Raw genomic sequence first — 17,262 nt, 5'->3', positions numbered from 1 at the left:
TGTTTCCCACTTACCTTTGTCCTTATCTCGATAATCAACCTGCAGCATCAAATATGACTTTGTAAGAGAGAAAAGGGCCTGTTATCAATTTTCCAAATCTAGTTTCTTACTTCCTGCAGACCGAAATGTACATGTCCGTTGCTAGTAATTTGAACTCAGTAAAATATAACCTACTCTGACGATAATTCAAGTGGCCTCCAACACTGTCCAAGAAATAAAGCATCGTAGTCTGAAAACAATAGTACTTTTGAAAGTATTGTTCACAGGAAAGGGTTAACATATACTAGGCACACGGTGATACTCCACGGTATATTTGATTTAGGATCAAAAATAATCCAACCAGCGTTTCCTTTTCCAAGACTAAATGGAATTTTGATATGAACCGAGGTTTAATTTATATTTCTGGACCGGCACATTTTTGCTGTCAGTCTCTGTTCCATCAACGTAGTAAGTACAAGAACTGAAAATCTGCTTTTCCTTGAGGTCTCAATAAAGGAAAAAAATAAATAAATGAGTTTCATTTTTGTTACTTTATCTGTCAACAACCACTAGGCTGGTATGAATCTTGGCAGTATGTAATCAAAGTCTTGTGTACTGCAATAACACAGCCGTTCTCCCTCATTCACTGTGATTGTTTTTGGTTTTTTTCCCCCTCTACTACAAAGCACTGTGGTACCCTAAGCTCAGTCTTCCATATGCTCGCAAAATAACTCGCCTATATGAAAGCGCAAGGGGTGGTCTATTTCTTACTATTAACGGAAGCGACAGCCGTCAACAATCGGTGCCCAGATCCTGCAATCTCCCCCCATCAAGTACAAAACTCAATTCTTTGTCTCCTGAAACGACTTAGTAAATAACACCGAGAGAATCAAGACCTTGGAGAAAGAAACAGAGGGAAGTCATTTTTAACCAGAAGTCTGGAGAAGTTGATTTGCTTTGTAACCAAATGTATTAGCCAAATTTATTTGGTTCGTAACCATTTTTCAATCCCTGCTGTCAGTGGAGAAATGAGGGTCCCGCCCAGCTGTGCAAGGGGGCCTGCCCCCCTGGGATTGCTGGGAGACTCCAGCCCCCCCCCCCGAGTGTCCCCTCAAGGCTGGGTGCTTCCACAAGCCCCTGGGAGGTGGGCCCCTCAAAGGTCCACGTATGGTTTTGACATCTATGCAAATCGTTCCTCCCACATTCATTCTGGGCAGAGGCACACATGTAAGTTATAAATGCCATGCCTGGAGTGATTTATGTTGTGCTCTGCATTCAGGGAGAGGACAGGTAAACGCTAATAAGGAATCGTTACAAAGTAAGACAGGCAATCCACGGGTTCCCTTTTAGCATCCCCAAAGTTTAGCTTATCTTATCTTTCTTATCTTATGTTATCTTGTTATATTAATTTTATGGAATTCATATCGTTTATATAATTCATATCTTTATATAATTTATATATCATTATGTAGTTCATATAATTTATGTAATTCGTATATTTTTGTATATTTCATAACTTCATATATTTTTATATAATTCATATACCTTCATATAATCCACATATTTTATGTAACTCATATATTTTTTGTATTTCATATATTTTATATAATTCATATATTTTTTCTTATATTTTATGTAATTCATATATTTTATGAATATATATTTCATGTATTTTATATATTTTATAGAATTCATTATTTCTATTTCATATATTTATATAATTCATTTTTTATATAATTCATATATCTTAATTCATATGTCTTTGTAAAATTCATATATGTTGTATAATTCATATATTTTTACAATTTGTGTATTTTCCACTATATTTTACATCATGTTGTACATTGTGTTACATATACAATATAATATATAACATATATTATACTTGATATATAATATTATGTTTGTTTATTGTCTGTCTCCCTTACTAAAAAAAAAAAAAAATCAAAACCTAAAAAACATGTTTTCAGACTAACCTAAAATAAAATTGTTCCATGGGGACAATGACATTATCTCTTTGTTTACTGCAGCCCCCTCGGGGTCTAGAAGTGTGCTTGGCACACAGAGGTACTCATAACATCTGAATTCATTTGTTAAATCAACCCTTCTCGGAAACCTACTGCAAATTCTTCCCTGTCTGAGATGATTTGTCTTGATTAACTGAACGACTTTTTTCCCACTCTTTATTCGTCTCTTCCTTTCTATTCCCCACCCCCTCTATCTTTTCCTCCAAGATCCCTCTTCCCTTTGCTCTTTAACTAAGTGCTTTCTAGGAACAAAATATTATGTTTGTGGATTTTAACAAGGAACAAACAAAGCACCATGGCCTCTGCCTTCAGAGCACAATGAGCTCAGAGAACAAGGAAGGGAAACTATGCAATCTGGTAAGATTTAATACTGTGGTAAAGGAGTTCTGTTCTAGCACATAGCAGGAACATCTAACCCATAATACTGGGGACTTAGAGAAGACTCCCGGAGAAATTGCTACCTGACGTTAAGTTTCAAAATGTGATCAGGAATTAGCCAAATCTAAAACTACCGGGGAAAGGAATTTTTCATGGAAGGGGAAGCATGGGCAAAGGCGAAAAGATGCAAAGAGCGTAAAGACAAAAGAAGCATGTTTCATTAGCAGATGCTGTTCGATTTTGCTCAGTCCCCTGAAGTTACAATATTGTAAAGTAAGTAATGGCGTCCAGACTTCCTCACTAGTCCCAGAATGGAGTTTAACTCATGTTTTTGTTCAAATGATTATTACGTTTTTGCACTTTCTGCTGGTATGATGTTTCCTATCTATTCATTCGACCAGTATTTATTGAGTGCTTTTTATGTGAATATGTCAGTAAAGTAAAATGCTCAAATATCCTTCCCCTCCCAGAGCTTACATTCTGGGAGTGGAAGAATCAAGGCAAACAAATATGTATATTTTATAGGTTTTGTGGGTTTTTTTTTTTTGATGGTGATAAGTGTCGTGGGAAAAAATGAGAGCCAGATAAGGATGATGATGCAACTCAAGGACGAGTAAGGGTCACGTGTTTTGCATATGCCTTTGTTTCACACTAAGAATTACACTCAAGATCAAATCACTATATTCTCAAGACTATAGAGATAGTGAAGCCATACTGCAGTACTTATAACCTATTATTTATAATGTCTTATGATTTTGCCAAGTTCTTGCTATACAATAAATCAGCCTATGAGTCAGATAAGAACCTACACTCAAATGGCAGAACAATTCCTCCTCTTTATGGTTATGTCCTGCCCTGATAAACCACTAACCTGAATACAATAGGCTAAATCCAGTAGTCTAAGACAGTAAAGCACAGCAAACCTATGATACATTCGGAAACAACAGACTTCCTCCTAACACTACTAGCTCCTTTGCTCAAGTTTCATTGGACAGTGTGAGGCTATAATAAAGTAGGATGGCTTTTGAATAGGGTGTAAATTACCAGAAGGTAGGTTGCTAATAGGATAAATTTCTGAAAGTGCCCTAGTCATTCAGAATATGCATTTGGATATATCTAAAATCATCTCACAGGAAAATTAATAGACCCACTGAGAAATTCAAAGTAGGGCATCTAGCAACATACATACAACAGATTCTAATTTCTCTGGCATTTAACTGTTTGTTATATTCAGATGAATAATCTGACAGCCCCACGTGTAAATATATATCTTACAGGATGCATTGAAGCAATTGGATGTGATACATAAATTAATAAAGCAGGACACTGGTCTAACAGGTACTCTTGGTACTCTATTTTTGTTTCCAACTTCCTAGAATTAGCCATTCAATGTTTAGAATCAGCCTCAGTTGATTCATTTCTTGTGCTATTTTTTTTACTGAACTGGGGGTGGAGAACATATGTACTTGCCTCTGCCCTTCCACACATATCAGGTTTTCCTATCATTTAACTCAGAGCAGCACAGAATGTAATCAGGGCTTTTACTTAAATTACAGTGTACATGAACTTTGGTCAGGAAATACTCCAGTGTGCACCCATGCAGTTCCTTGGGGGCTGTAAGAGCGAGAACGAAATTGCCCACCAGAGGAAGGTTAGCGTGAATCATGGCAGTGTCTTGGCTCAACGAGGCAATCACTTCCTTTCAAATCAGCTCCATTAGCTCCCGAGGAAGAAAATCTGAAGGCATCTATCTGTTCCTTGGGAGGTTTTTATCGACTCCATTCTTGTCCTTTTCCTGTGAATCCACCTGTTTCAGCTCAGCCTTTTATCACCAACCATCATGTTTTCTGTGATATACTGTCAGTGAAATAAAAATAGGAGAACTGCATGCAAACTAAATCACTAACTAAACGGTTTACATTCTATGATGCTAGCCATGCACCAACGTTTTACAAACTAGGATATTCTCCCAAACACTATTCCTTTTAAAGGCATGAAGGCTACGTAAGTATAATGAAACTGAATTGCTATGCACTTTATGAATACATTTGGGAAACCTTCCTATTTTCCCCTCTTTGAAAATCCAGTATGAAGAACTCAGGTTTAAATGTCCACAATGCCAGTTTACATATACATATGTGGAAATCAGGGGCTGTAATAGAATATAGAAAGTGAAAACGATGTCAAACTTACACATGCCTTACCATACTAAATCAATCCAAATACTGTTTTATAAGGTTGATTTACAAACATTTTATATATATATACACATATATGTATATATATACATACATATATGTGTATATATACACACACACATATATATTATGTTTGTAATATATATAATATAAATAATAAATGTAAGTAAATATATAATATCTAATATTGTAATATATAAATACAATATTATAATATATATTATGTATATAATGAATAATATAATAAAATATAAAATATATGTGTGTATATATATATTTTTTTTTTTAAATAGGGTTCATGCCCAGCACAGAGCCCAACGTGGGGCTGAGATCAATGCCTGGGCTGAGATCAATGCCTGAGCTGAGATCAAGAGTCAGATGCTTGGGGCACCTGGGTGGCTCAGTCCGTTGAGTGTCCGACTTCGGCTCAGGTCATGATCTCGCAGTTCGTTATTTTGAGCCCCCCATCGGGCCCTGTGCTGACAGCTCAGAGCCTGGAGCCTGCTTTGGATTCTGTGTCTCCCTCCTCTCGCTCCCTGCTCGCACTCTGTCTCTCTCTCTCTCTCTCTCTCTCTCTCTGAAGAGTAAATAAACTTAAAAAAAATTTAAAATAAAAAAAAGAGTCAGATACTTAATCAACAGTCACACAGGCACCCCCAAACATATTTTACATTTAACTTAAAGGCAACTAAAGATACAAGAATACGTCTTACTGTGATAAAGCATAGTATTATGCTAAATATTTAAACAGAACAACACAACCCAAATAAACATCCAAAAATAAAAGTTAATGACAAGAACTCAAAGTACGATTCAGATGTTCACTATCAATACTATTATTCAGCACTCTCTTAGAAATCTTGGCCAAAGCAGTTAGAACAATAGATGAGCTCAAACTATTGAAAATCATTATATCTTATGCAATTATTATTTGAAGATGACATGCTTCCCTACCATGAAAACATAAGAGATGTAACAAAAAAACTTTTAGAACAAAGGAGATATTATTGACACAATAGCTTGAAAATAACCAGGTAATCGTCAAGAATCATTAACTTTTCTAAATACCAACAATAGGCACTTAGAAGACAAAATGAGAATAGAAAAGCAACACCCAGGGGCACCTGGGTGGCTCAGTGGGTTAAGCATCCAACTTCAGCTCAGGTCATGACCTCATGGTTTGTGGGTTCGAGCCCCACATCGAGCTCTGTGCGGATAGCACCGAGCCTGGAGCGTGCTTCAGATTCTGGGTCTCCCTTTCTCTCTGCCCCTCCCCCCCACACTTTGTCTCTTTGTCACTCTCAACGAATAAACGTTAAAACAAAATTTTTTTTAAGAAAAGGAACACCCAGAAAAGCTCCAGAGCGCTCTCAAAAATTAAATTATTTATATTAGATTTTGCATAGGAGTCCGTTGGTCGTCATCAAGAGTATTCGTCTTACTCAGAAATTCAAACTGAAAGGCATGAATTTCTTTAACAGCCGGGTTGAAAACAGCAAATGGATAATAGTTCTTTTTTCATCTTTACAGAAAAGCTAGCCTGTGCCAATTACTTGACCACTAACCCTGTATTCCAGAACGGGTGCCCTGTTGGGCAAATTCGCCTTCTCAACTGCTTATTCTTACTTCCTTTCCACATCTTGTGGGTATTTGAGATATCAGTGATTTGAAAATCTAAATAGGGTAACAGTAGAAGTTTGCTAACAAGTACTAATTAATTGAGCCATATTCTTTCTTCCCCGAAGGCCCTCCCTCGTGGTAGATTATGAGGCATCTTAACTTTCAAACCACCATAGTGCCGTTGAGTGCATAATTCCTGCAGGGCATTATCCCAAAGCACCTCGAGGCATTAATGCATCCTGTGCTCCCCTGGACCTCAAATCCGCAGCGGTAGAGTGTGTCCCTAAGTAGCTAGCTCCTAAACTGGAAGATCTTTCCATTACTTAAGTAATGGCGATAATTCAAAGGTGAAGTATAAATATACTATTTTTTTTACACATATTTCAAAGTCCTTCCAAAAATATCAAGGTGGATTTCCTTTTTTTTTTTTTTCTAGCTTGAAGCCTGGCAGCATGATTCTACATGTAAATAAATTGATGTATATAGCGTGCAATATTGCCTTTCAAATTAGGACCTACCTGAAATTAAACATCAATCACCCTCTAATCTTTTTTTCTTTTTTAAGAGAGAGAGATAGGGAGAGAGAAAGTGAGCAGGGGAGAGGGAAGGGGGGCAGAGGCAGAGAAAGAATGCCAGGCAAGCTTGCATTGTCAGTGCAGAGCCTAACACGAAGCTCGTTCCCACGACCCAGGGATCATGACTTGTGCCGAAATCAAGAGTGGGACGCTCAACTCACTGAGCCACCCAAGAGCCCCACCCTAACCTTTTTTATTGCGCCATCATTCATTTAATAATACGTCTTCCTCATGGATCTAAGGTTACTTGTATTTATGCACTATGTTTAAGACTTCATTTAGGTAGTAATGTTTTCTTAATTTTTTTTTGATGTTTATTTATTTTTGAGAGAGAGACAGACAGAGTGTGAGCAGGCAAGAAGTAGAGAGAGAGGGAGACACAGAATCTAAAGCAGGCTCCAGGCTGTCAGCACAGAGCCCCATGCAGGGCTCGAGCTCACAAACTCTGAGATCATAACCTAAGCTGAAGTCGGAACCTTAATGACTGAGCCACCCAGGCTGCCCAGGTAGTAATGATTTCATCACAGTGCAGCACATTTCAATATGGAAGCAATCAATACCATGGATTATTAGATTTAGTTTAAATAATCTTAATTAATAATCCTCTCTCTGAAAACTCTGGAAATTTGTAGACAACTACACTTTATCTCCTAAAGCAAAGGGTTCAGGACTTCCCCTGGGTTTTTTTTAAATAAGGTTTTTGGTCAATTTGCTGTTAAATTCTCTCTAATAGAAAACAAAAGTGATCTGAAAGAAACTCTAAATGGAGTTATTTGGAGATGAAGGACTTATTTATATTTAAGAGCATAAAATACTAAGGTCACGAACAACTTTTCTAACAAAATTGTTCTTAAAATGGAAATGCAACCATTGACTCTAGTCAACATCATGGCTTGCAAAGTTTGAATGTATATGAAACTGCATTGGTATGGTGTAACTTCTTATTCTGATAGGAAGTTATGTCTTTAAAAATTTCACCATCTATTTTAGAGGATGTGGGTAAACAATCCAGTAACACGTCCTGCTGCTAAGACGATGATCGCATCGCTAATGTGGCAGAAAACATTGTTCTGTCACATTTTGTTCTGTCCTTTTAGTGTGCAGCTGTTTATATTAGGAAAAGACTTGGACTTCTGCAATACCAGATTTGTGATTTCCGGTCTAGCATTTCCACGATTCTAAGATTTTTAACCATCCTTTCCACCCTCGTATACATTCTTATGTTCACATTTTTATGTTAAAGCTATATAAATTTCACCGGCGTATAAATAGATCCAGTGGTTGAACTGTGTGAGCCCATTTCTCATCCATGAACCAGAGTAGCAACGCAACATCTCTCAATGTTAAAATCATTCTTAAAAGAATTCTTACTCCAACCAACGATATACGAATGATTTTATAAAATATTATCTTATGAACACAGTTATCCATTAGGGGGTTTTGCTAACATCAACTTGAAGACAACACAGAAAATAATTGTGCTGAATGGTTGGTAAAAAGTGTTACCAATGATTTCAATTTTAGCATTAACAGAAACAGGAAAAGATAACACAAATAGACGTTCTCCTAATTTCCTGGGCAAATCTGTCTGATTAACTGTAAGGAGGCAGTTCTTTCTGAGAGGACAATAAATGAAACTTTTCTTATTCTATTGAAATTCTCAAAACTCAAATATCTGATTAAAATGCTCTTTCCCAAACTGAATGTTGTTCTAGAACTCTTACTCCATTTAAAAAAAAAAAAAACAAAAAAAAAAAAAACCAGGAAAGTAAACTTAAATTGATGTGTGTTTATTTGTGTAAACTGACCAAATATTTTATCTTTCATGTATCTCCATAAAATATTTCTTCATTTCAGAAAGAAGGATACATTCCTGAGTGTTTATTTTTAGCTTTGAGGTCAATGAAGGAGGTTCAACTCACTTAGGAGCCAAATGGGGTCTACAGACACAAATCCAGGTCAGTTCAATAAACCTAAAGCAAATGATTTGCCTGTCTATTTCCTTCATCTTAATAACAGTTGAAATGTCTTAAAGCAAAAATAATATATATTTTTTAATGTTCTATAAATTTAGGGGTGCCTGGGTAGCTCAGTCGGTTGAGCGTCTGGCTTCAGCTCAGGTCGTGATCTCACAGTTTGTGAGTTCGAGCCTCGAGTCGGGCTCTGTGCTGACAGCTTGGAGCCTGGAAACTGCTTTGGATTCTGTGTCTCCCTCTGTCTCTGCCCCAACCCCACTCACACTCTGTCTCTCTCTCTCAAAAATAAATAAACATTAAAAAATTTTAAATGTTCTATAAATTTCATATAACACTTGTTTCCCATCTTAAGGGGAAAATAGCCACAAGTGAGAGTGATGTAAACAGTTTTATACAACATGACTTCTAAAATAACCTAGGCTATGTGCACTATGGGGAGAAACAATTCTCATCACATATTTGCTCAGACAATTTGAATTATGCAATTTACATGTGCACTACAAGTTATTTTTATTACAAATTTTTGTGCAGGTGTAACTTTAATGGCTACACCAATCTGAAATTCGATTTAGAGTCACATTTATAACTGTAATCCATGATTTCTTTGGCTCAGGCACAACTATTATGGATCTCCTACCCTTATTTCAAATTACCCCTCATCTCTGCTGGAAGGATCTAAGGCCTTAGATCATATATGCCCAAACTAATTTCCCTCAGTGTCTTTAGAACATTTGCCATTTTCTTTCTCTACTGCTCCGCCTTCTGCTTTGCTGCTGCTTATGTAAAGGTTTTTCTACTAACAGAGGAGTTTTTCAAACCATTCTTATCATGGAATCAATGGTGGCACCTCCATTCTAGGAAGCCACAGGAAAACCACTTGTTGTCAATTCCAGAGCTGCCGTTGGGGCCACCTCCAGTGACCACTGTTGCCTCCAATACTAATATTTGCTGGTACCCATTCTAGGCTATGGCACATTCTCTCCAACATCTTCTCTTGTTCTGATCAGACCTTAGACTCGTGCCTCCATCCATCCCATGTGCCATTGGCAATGTCAAGTGAAGGGATATACATAGTCTTTGCCCACAAGGTACTCCTCCACATTACACAAGTTAGCAGGTAGAACCATTGTGGTTCTTCAACAACTGACAGAGATCTCAGTTCTTATTCCAAGACCCTCTCCCAAAAAACCAGGAAGAAATGCCTGGGGATTAGATTATGGGACAAGATGATTGGCAAACGCTACTGTAATCAAAATTTCCACACCCCACTCACAGCAATGGACAGACCATCTAATCCAAAAATCAACAAGGAAACAATGGCTTTGAATGACACATTGGACCAGATGGACTTAACAGATATATTCAAAACATTTCATCCTAAAGCAGCAGAATATGTATTCTTCCCCAGTGCACATGGAACGTTCTCCATAATAGACCATATACTGGGACACAAATCATCCCTAAGTAAGTACAAAAAGATCAAGATCATACCATGTATATTTTCAGACCACAATGCTATGAAACTCGAAATCAACCACAAGAAAGAATTTGGAAAGGTAACAAATACGTGGAAACTGAAGAACATCCTACTAAAGAATGAATGAGCTAACCAAGCTGTTAAAGGAGAAATTAAAAAGTATATGGGGCGCCTGGGTGGCGCAGTCGGTTGGGCGTCCGACTTCAGCCAGGTCACGATCTCGCGGTCCGTGAGTTCGAGCCCCGCGTCAGGCTCTGGGCTGATGGCTCAGAGCCTGGAGCCTGTTTCCGATTCTGTGTCTCCCTCTCTCTCTGCCCCTCCCCCGTTCATGCTCTGTCTCTCTCTGTCCCAAAAATAAATAAACGTTGAAAAAAAAAAAAATTAAAAAAAAAAAAAAAGTGTATGGAAGTCAATGAAAATGATAGCACCACAACCCAAAACCTCTGGGACACAGCAAAGGCAATCATAAGAGGAAAGTATCTAGCAATCCAAGCCTTCCTAAAGAAGGAAGAAATATCTCAGATACACAACCTAACCTTACGCCTTAACGAGCTGGAAAAAGAACAGGAAATAAAACCCCAAACCAGCAGAAGACAGGAAATAATAAAGATTAAAGCAGAAATTAATGCTATCAAAACCACAAAAACAGTAGAACAGATCAATGAACCCAGAAGCTGGTTCTTTGAAAGAATTAACAAAATTGATAAACCACTAGCCAGTTTGATCAAGAAGAAAAAGGAAAGGACCCAAAGAAGTAAAATCAAGAATGAAAGAGGAGAAATCACAACCAACACAACAGAAATAAAAACAATAATAAGAGAATATTATGAGCAATTATATGCCAACAAAATGGGCAGTCTGGAAGAAATGGACAAATTCATAGAAACATATTCACTACCAAAACTGAAAAAGGAAGAAATAGAAAATTTGAACAGACCCATAACCAGTAAGGAAATCGAATTAGTAATCAAAAATCTGCCAAAAAACAAGAGTCCAGGGCCAGATGGCTTTCCAGGGGAATTCTACCAAACATTTAAGGAAGAGTTGAAACTGTTCCAAAAAATAGAAATGGAAGGAAAACTTTCAAGCTCTTTCTATGAAGCCAGCATTACCCTGATTCCAAAACCAGACAGAGACCCCACTAAAAAGGAAAACTATAGACCAATTTCCCTGATGAACATGGATGCAAAAATCCTCAACAAGATATTAGCCAACTGGATCCAACAATACATTAAAAAAATTATTCACCACAACCAAGTGGGGTTTATACCTGGGATGCAGGGCTAGTTCAATATCTGCAAAACAGTTAACGTGATTCATCACATCAATAAAAGAAAGGACAAGAACCATCTGATCCTCTCAATAGATGCAGAGAAAACATTTGACAAAATACAGCATCCTTTCTTGATACAAACCCTCAAGAAAGTAGGGATAGAAGGATCATACCTCGAGATGATAAAAGCCATATACAAGTGACCCAACGCTAAGACAGGGATTTCCACTCTCACCACTGTTATTCAACATAGTATTGGAAGTCTTAGCCTCTGGAATCAGACAACACAAAGAAATAAAAGACATCCAAATCAGCCAGGAGAAGGTCAAACTTTCACTCTTCGCAGATGACATGATACTCTGTATGGAAAACCCAAAAGATTCCACCAAAAAACTGCTAGAACTGATTCATGAATTCAGCAAAGTTGCAGGATATAAAATCAATGCACAGAAATTGGTTGCATTCCTGTACACCAGAAAGAGACATCAAGAGACAGAAAGAGAAATCAAGGAATCGATCCCATTTACAGTTGCACCAAAAACCATAAAACACCTAGGAATAAATCTAACCAAAGAGGTGAAAAATCTATACACTGAAAACTATAGAAAGCTGGTGAAATAAATTGAAGAAGACACAAAGAAATGGAAAAAGATTCCATGTTCCTGGATAGAAAGAACAAATATTGTTAAAATGTTGATACTACCCAAAGCAATCTACATATTCAACACGATCCCTATCAAAGTAACACCAGCATTCTTCACAGAGCTAGAACAAATAATCCTAAAATTTGTATGGAACCAGAAAAGACCCCAAATAGCCAAAGCAATCTTGAAAAAGAAAACCAAAGCAGGAGGCGTCACAATCGCAGACTTATACTACAAAGCTGTAACCATCAAGACATTATGGTACTGGCAGAAGAACAGACACTCAGATCAATGGTGTAGAATAGAGAACCCAGAAATGGACCCACAAACGTATGGGCAACTAACCTTTGACAAAGCAGGAAAGGATATCCAATGGAATAAGGACAGTCTCTTCAGCAAGTGGTGCTGGGAAAACTGGACAGCGACATGCAGAAGAATGAACCTGGACCAGTTTCTTATACCATACACAAAAATAAACTCAAAGTAGATGAAAGACCTCAATGTAAGACAGGAAGCCATCAAAATCCTCTAGGAGAAAGCAGGCAAAAACCTCTTGGATCTTGCCCGCAGCAATTTCTTACTCAACACATCTCTGGAGGCAAGGGAAACAAAAGCAAAAATGAACTACTGGGACGTCATCAAAATAAAAAGCTTCTGCACAGCGAAGGAAACAATCAGCGAAACTAAAAGGCAACTGACAGAATGGGAGAAGATATTTGCAAATGACATATCAGATAAAGAGTTAGTATCCAAAATGTACAAAGAACTTATCAAACTCAACACCCAAAAAACAAATAATCCAGTGAAGAAATGGGCAAAAGACATGAATAGACACTTCTCCAAAGAAGACATCCAGATGGCCAACTGACACATGAAAAAATGCTCAACATCACTCATCATCAGGGAAACACACATCAAAACCACAATGAGACAGTTGCCGGAATGGCAACATTAACAACTCAGGCAACAACAGATGTTGGCGAGGGTGCAGAGAAAGAGAATCTCTTTTGCATCGTTGGTGGGAATGCAAGCTGGTGCAGCCACTCTGGAAAACAGTATGGAGGTTCCTCAAAAAACTAAAAATAGAACTACCCTAGGACCCAGCAATTGCACTACTAGGCATTTATCCAAGGGATACAGGTGTGCTGTTTTGAAGGGACACATGCACCCCCATGTTTATAGCAGTACTATCAACAATAGCCAATGTATGGAAAGAACCCGAATATCCATAGATGGATGAATGGATAAAGAAGATGTGGTTTATATATACAATGGAGTATTACTCAGCAATCAAAAAGAATGAAATCTTGCCATTTGCAACTACGTGGATAGAACTGGAGTGTATTATGCTAAGTGAAATTAGTCAGTCAGAGAAAGACAAAAATCATATGATTTACTCATATGAGGACTTTAAGAGACAAAACAGATGAACATAAGGGAAGGGAAACAAAAATAATATAAAAACAGGGAGGGGGACAACAGAAGAGACTCATAAATATGGAGAACAAACTGAGGATTGCTGGAGGGGTTGTGGGAAGGGGGATGGGCTAAATGGGGAAGGGGCATTAAGGAATCTACTGAAATCATTGCTTCACTATATACTAACTAATTTGGATGTAAATTTTAAAAAATAAAAGACAAAGTCAAATCAAAAAAAAAAAAAATTTCCCTTCCTCTCTGGTCCTGAGCTGTTGGCATGACATCAAGCTTGTGTGCCTGACTGTCTCTTACTTGGAATTAACCCTTTCCTAGGAGTCATCTTACTTTTTTCTTAAATGGAAATGCAATAAATGAGCTGGCCAAATGGCAGCTAAGAAAAGCTTAGCAACGTTTGAATTTAATATGGAATTTCATTGATAGAGTATAACTCTTTAATCTGATGGCTAGAAAGTATTTTTTAAATTTCCACCCAATATTTAAAGGAAACTAGGTTTTTAAAAAATGGCATTTCTGTCCAACTGCTAAGATATTGACCAAATCACTGACCTATCAGAAAACCTAAACTTCTGTATCAGTTTTGTCACTAAAAGCTATGTTCATTTTGGGCTCCTTTAAACCACAAATCCTCAGACATGCACTGAGTCCTAGACTGAACATACTTGAATCAGCTAAACTGGGATTCTACACACACACACACACACACACACACACACACACACTGAGTGGTTCTCTGCCACTCTCACTCTTCAATGACTATTTAGGGGGATGGTCAAGGGGCAGAGAGGGAGAGAGATAAAGAATCCCAAGCAGGCTCCACAATGTCAGCACAGAGCCAAATGTGGGGCTCGATCCCACTACCTGAGATCATGACCTGAGTTGAAATCAAGGGTTGGACACTAAACCAACTGAGCCACCCAGGCGCTCCCTTTGCAAGTACTATAATTCTGAATTTCCACGGGCTCATCATCATCAGATCAGTGTATAGCTGGCAATGAACAGAGAGGATGAGCTGGGATTGGAAAAGCAGTCCACATACACAAAGCACAAGTTCTGGGCATGATGGAACAGAGGACATGTGACCAAAAAAAATCCCATAATTCTTACTAATGCTTTTTTGTTAAGCATCTAAAAGGTGGAAATATACTGATATTTACTTATGGGATGATAATTTATGCTCATTGTAATAATACCGTGGGGGAAATATCTAATTACCCTCTTGCCTAAGTAATCACATGGGTAGATCATATAAAATTTTCTTTTTTTAATATTAACAAGAAACACTGTGTTCTATAATATCTCAAGTTTCTAAAATCACATATTTCTTCTTCATTCACCGACCGTAAAATTGTACATTTCATTCGCAATTGAATCTTTTTTTGGAGGGTCTCTCAAAGGCAGGCAAACAGGGTGGGTTTGAATAGAGATGTAGCAAATAATTTGTTTCTTTGTTTTTTTAATTTTTAAAATTATTGATTTATTTATTTATTTTTGAGAGAGCCAGAGACAGCGTGAGCAGGCGAGGGGCAGAGAGAAAGGAGAAAGAGAATCCCAAGCAGGCTCCCTGCTGTCAGAGCAGAGCCTGACACAGAGCTTGAACTCATGAAACTGTGAGATCATGATCTGAGCCAAAACTCAGAGTCAGACGCTTACCAGACTGAGCCACCCAGGCACCCTGCAAATAATTTATTTTCTAAATGTTGACCATGTTCCAGAAGACAGATGGTATAACCCTTACCTATGTAATGTCTGGCTGATTGTGTCAGGATGATAGTAAATCATTTCTGGATTTTCCATCTAAAGTTTCTTCTTTTTGTTCCTTCCACTCTGCTCTCTCTACCTTTGAGTCACAAAATTTTCTCTCTCCTTCCATCTTCCAGAACCAGGCCAACTAACTGTCACTCATGACAATTACTACCTTCTATCTCCCAGATATGGGAAGAGGCCCATAGTGGCAGGTCTCAACCCACGCTGTCCATCAAAATGCCTTGTAGAAAACTTGGAATGTAAACCTACCCAACAACCATCCTGAAGGTTATGACTGCCAAAGAGTCTCTCACTTCTAGATAATTCTCATATATAGCCAGGGTTGATAAACACTAACAGAGGAACATAAATTCCATTTTTAGGCATATGTAAAAGTGATAAAGCAATATATGTTTACCTAAGCAATTATACTCTTCTCGTGGAAACTCCTACATACAAAACCAGCATCAAGGAAGTTGGCCTTTGGTATAGGCCTTCTTTAAAATCATGGAGAAGCTACTATTTCCTGGCACGCAGAACTTACTCAGCCTATGTCCGGGAATACCCTTTGTGTTCAGACTTCTTTAATATCATAGAACTGATATTAGAAACAACAAGTACAATTGAGACCATGTTGGGAATATTATATTGTGGGTCAATATTGGTTAAGCGGCATTTGGGGTGTTGCGATGTTACAGCTCTCTAAGAGTTCTTGAAAATCTACCATGCAGATTTGCACAGCTAAACTTCCAGAAGTAGTTAGCTACAATCACATTGCTTAGTACGAGACACCAGCCACATTCACCTATGGAGTACTTGAAATAAGGCTAGCCCACGTTGGATTTGTTGTCAATGTAAAACACACACAGATTTCAAAGACTTCATACCCCCCCAAAAAGTGAAGTATCTTTAAATGTTTATATTGATTATAACTTGAAATAATAATATTTGTAGATATTTGTAGCTATTGTTTTAAATAAAATGTATTATTAAAATTAGTTCACTAGTTTCTTTTCATTAATGTGAACTATTAGAAAATGTAAGGTTATGTGTGTGGCTCGCATTATATTCCTACTTTATAACACTTACCCATAATTACTTCCGCCCCAACACTTATCACAAATGTCATCCTTTTCATAGACCTCATCCTATCCTCTCTCACCAACACTTACTGTACCATAAATGTAATTATTCTCCATGACTGGCTTTATTCAGCTTCTAACAGCCAAGCCATCAAGTTGGTACTCCAGCTCTGAATATTCATCAAAAAACTTAAAATTCAAGGTTTCCACGTAGGCTTCTAGTCTTCTGGGATCACGGAGAATAAGAATTCCTACTGAAAAAACCTGAACACCTCTGTTGAATATAAATTTGTAAAACAAAACAAAACAAAAGCCTGCTCCAGCCTTCATTTGTGCTAAGGAACACACCTCTCTCTTGCGGTGAAACACCCTAGCTCCATAAGAAAGACTAATTTCCCACCACAGGAACCAAAGACCTAAAAAAAAAATCTTTGCACTGAAGGTACCAGAAGTTTTCCTTCAGAGTCCAGGGTTGAACAAGAAGAAGCCAGACGAATGCCATGGGTCCCTAAGTCTCCTTCATGCTGCTGAACATCTGTCGCTCTGCCAGAATTTTCTTTGCCAGCTTGGGAGGTCGCTGATCTTGAATGTCTGACCCAGCTCTAGAGTCTCCCTTCTGAATATGTCAGCAGCCTCTCAAGATGTTGTCTTGATCTTCCTGCACAATGCCCTGTGGCATGTCCCATAAAAAAAAAAAAAAAAAAAAAAAAAAAAAAAAAAAAGGGAAGGTATATGGCAGTGGGGTGAGATGTGGAGATCACGGAGTCAAACAAGACTTGGCTTAAATCCCTTATTCCACCATTTATTCTCTTTCTTACTTCAGTCAAGTTAAAACCTAGATTTCCTCGTC

The 17,262-nt window shown here is 37.8% G+C and overlaps 1 protein-coding gene across 1 annotated transcript in view; it reads right to left on the bottom strand.

Annotated features, from left to right (window-relative positions):
- The window catches only part of LOC131515363 (uncharacterized), a 327,128-nt gene that overhangs the window by 207,923 nt on the left and 101,943 nt on the right, over positions 1 to 17,262 (bottom strand). The window lies entirely within an intron of this gene.

This window comes from Neofelis nebulosa, chromosome 6, assembly GCF_028018385.1.
Source record: "Neofelis nebulosa isolate mNeoNeb1 chromosome 6, mNeoNeb1.pri, whole genome shotgun sequence".
Taxonomy (NCBI): Eukaryota; Metazoa; Chordata; class Mammalia; order Carnivora; family Felidae; genus Neofelis; species Neofelis nebulosa.
This window is presented reverse-complemented; position numbering and strand designations above follow the sequence as displayed.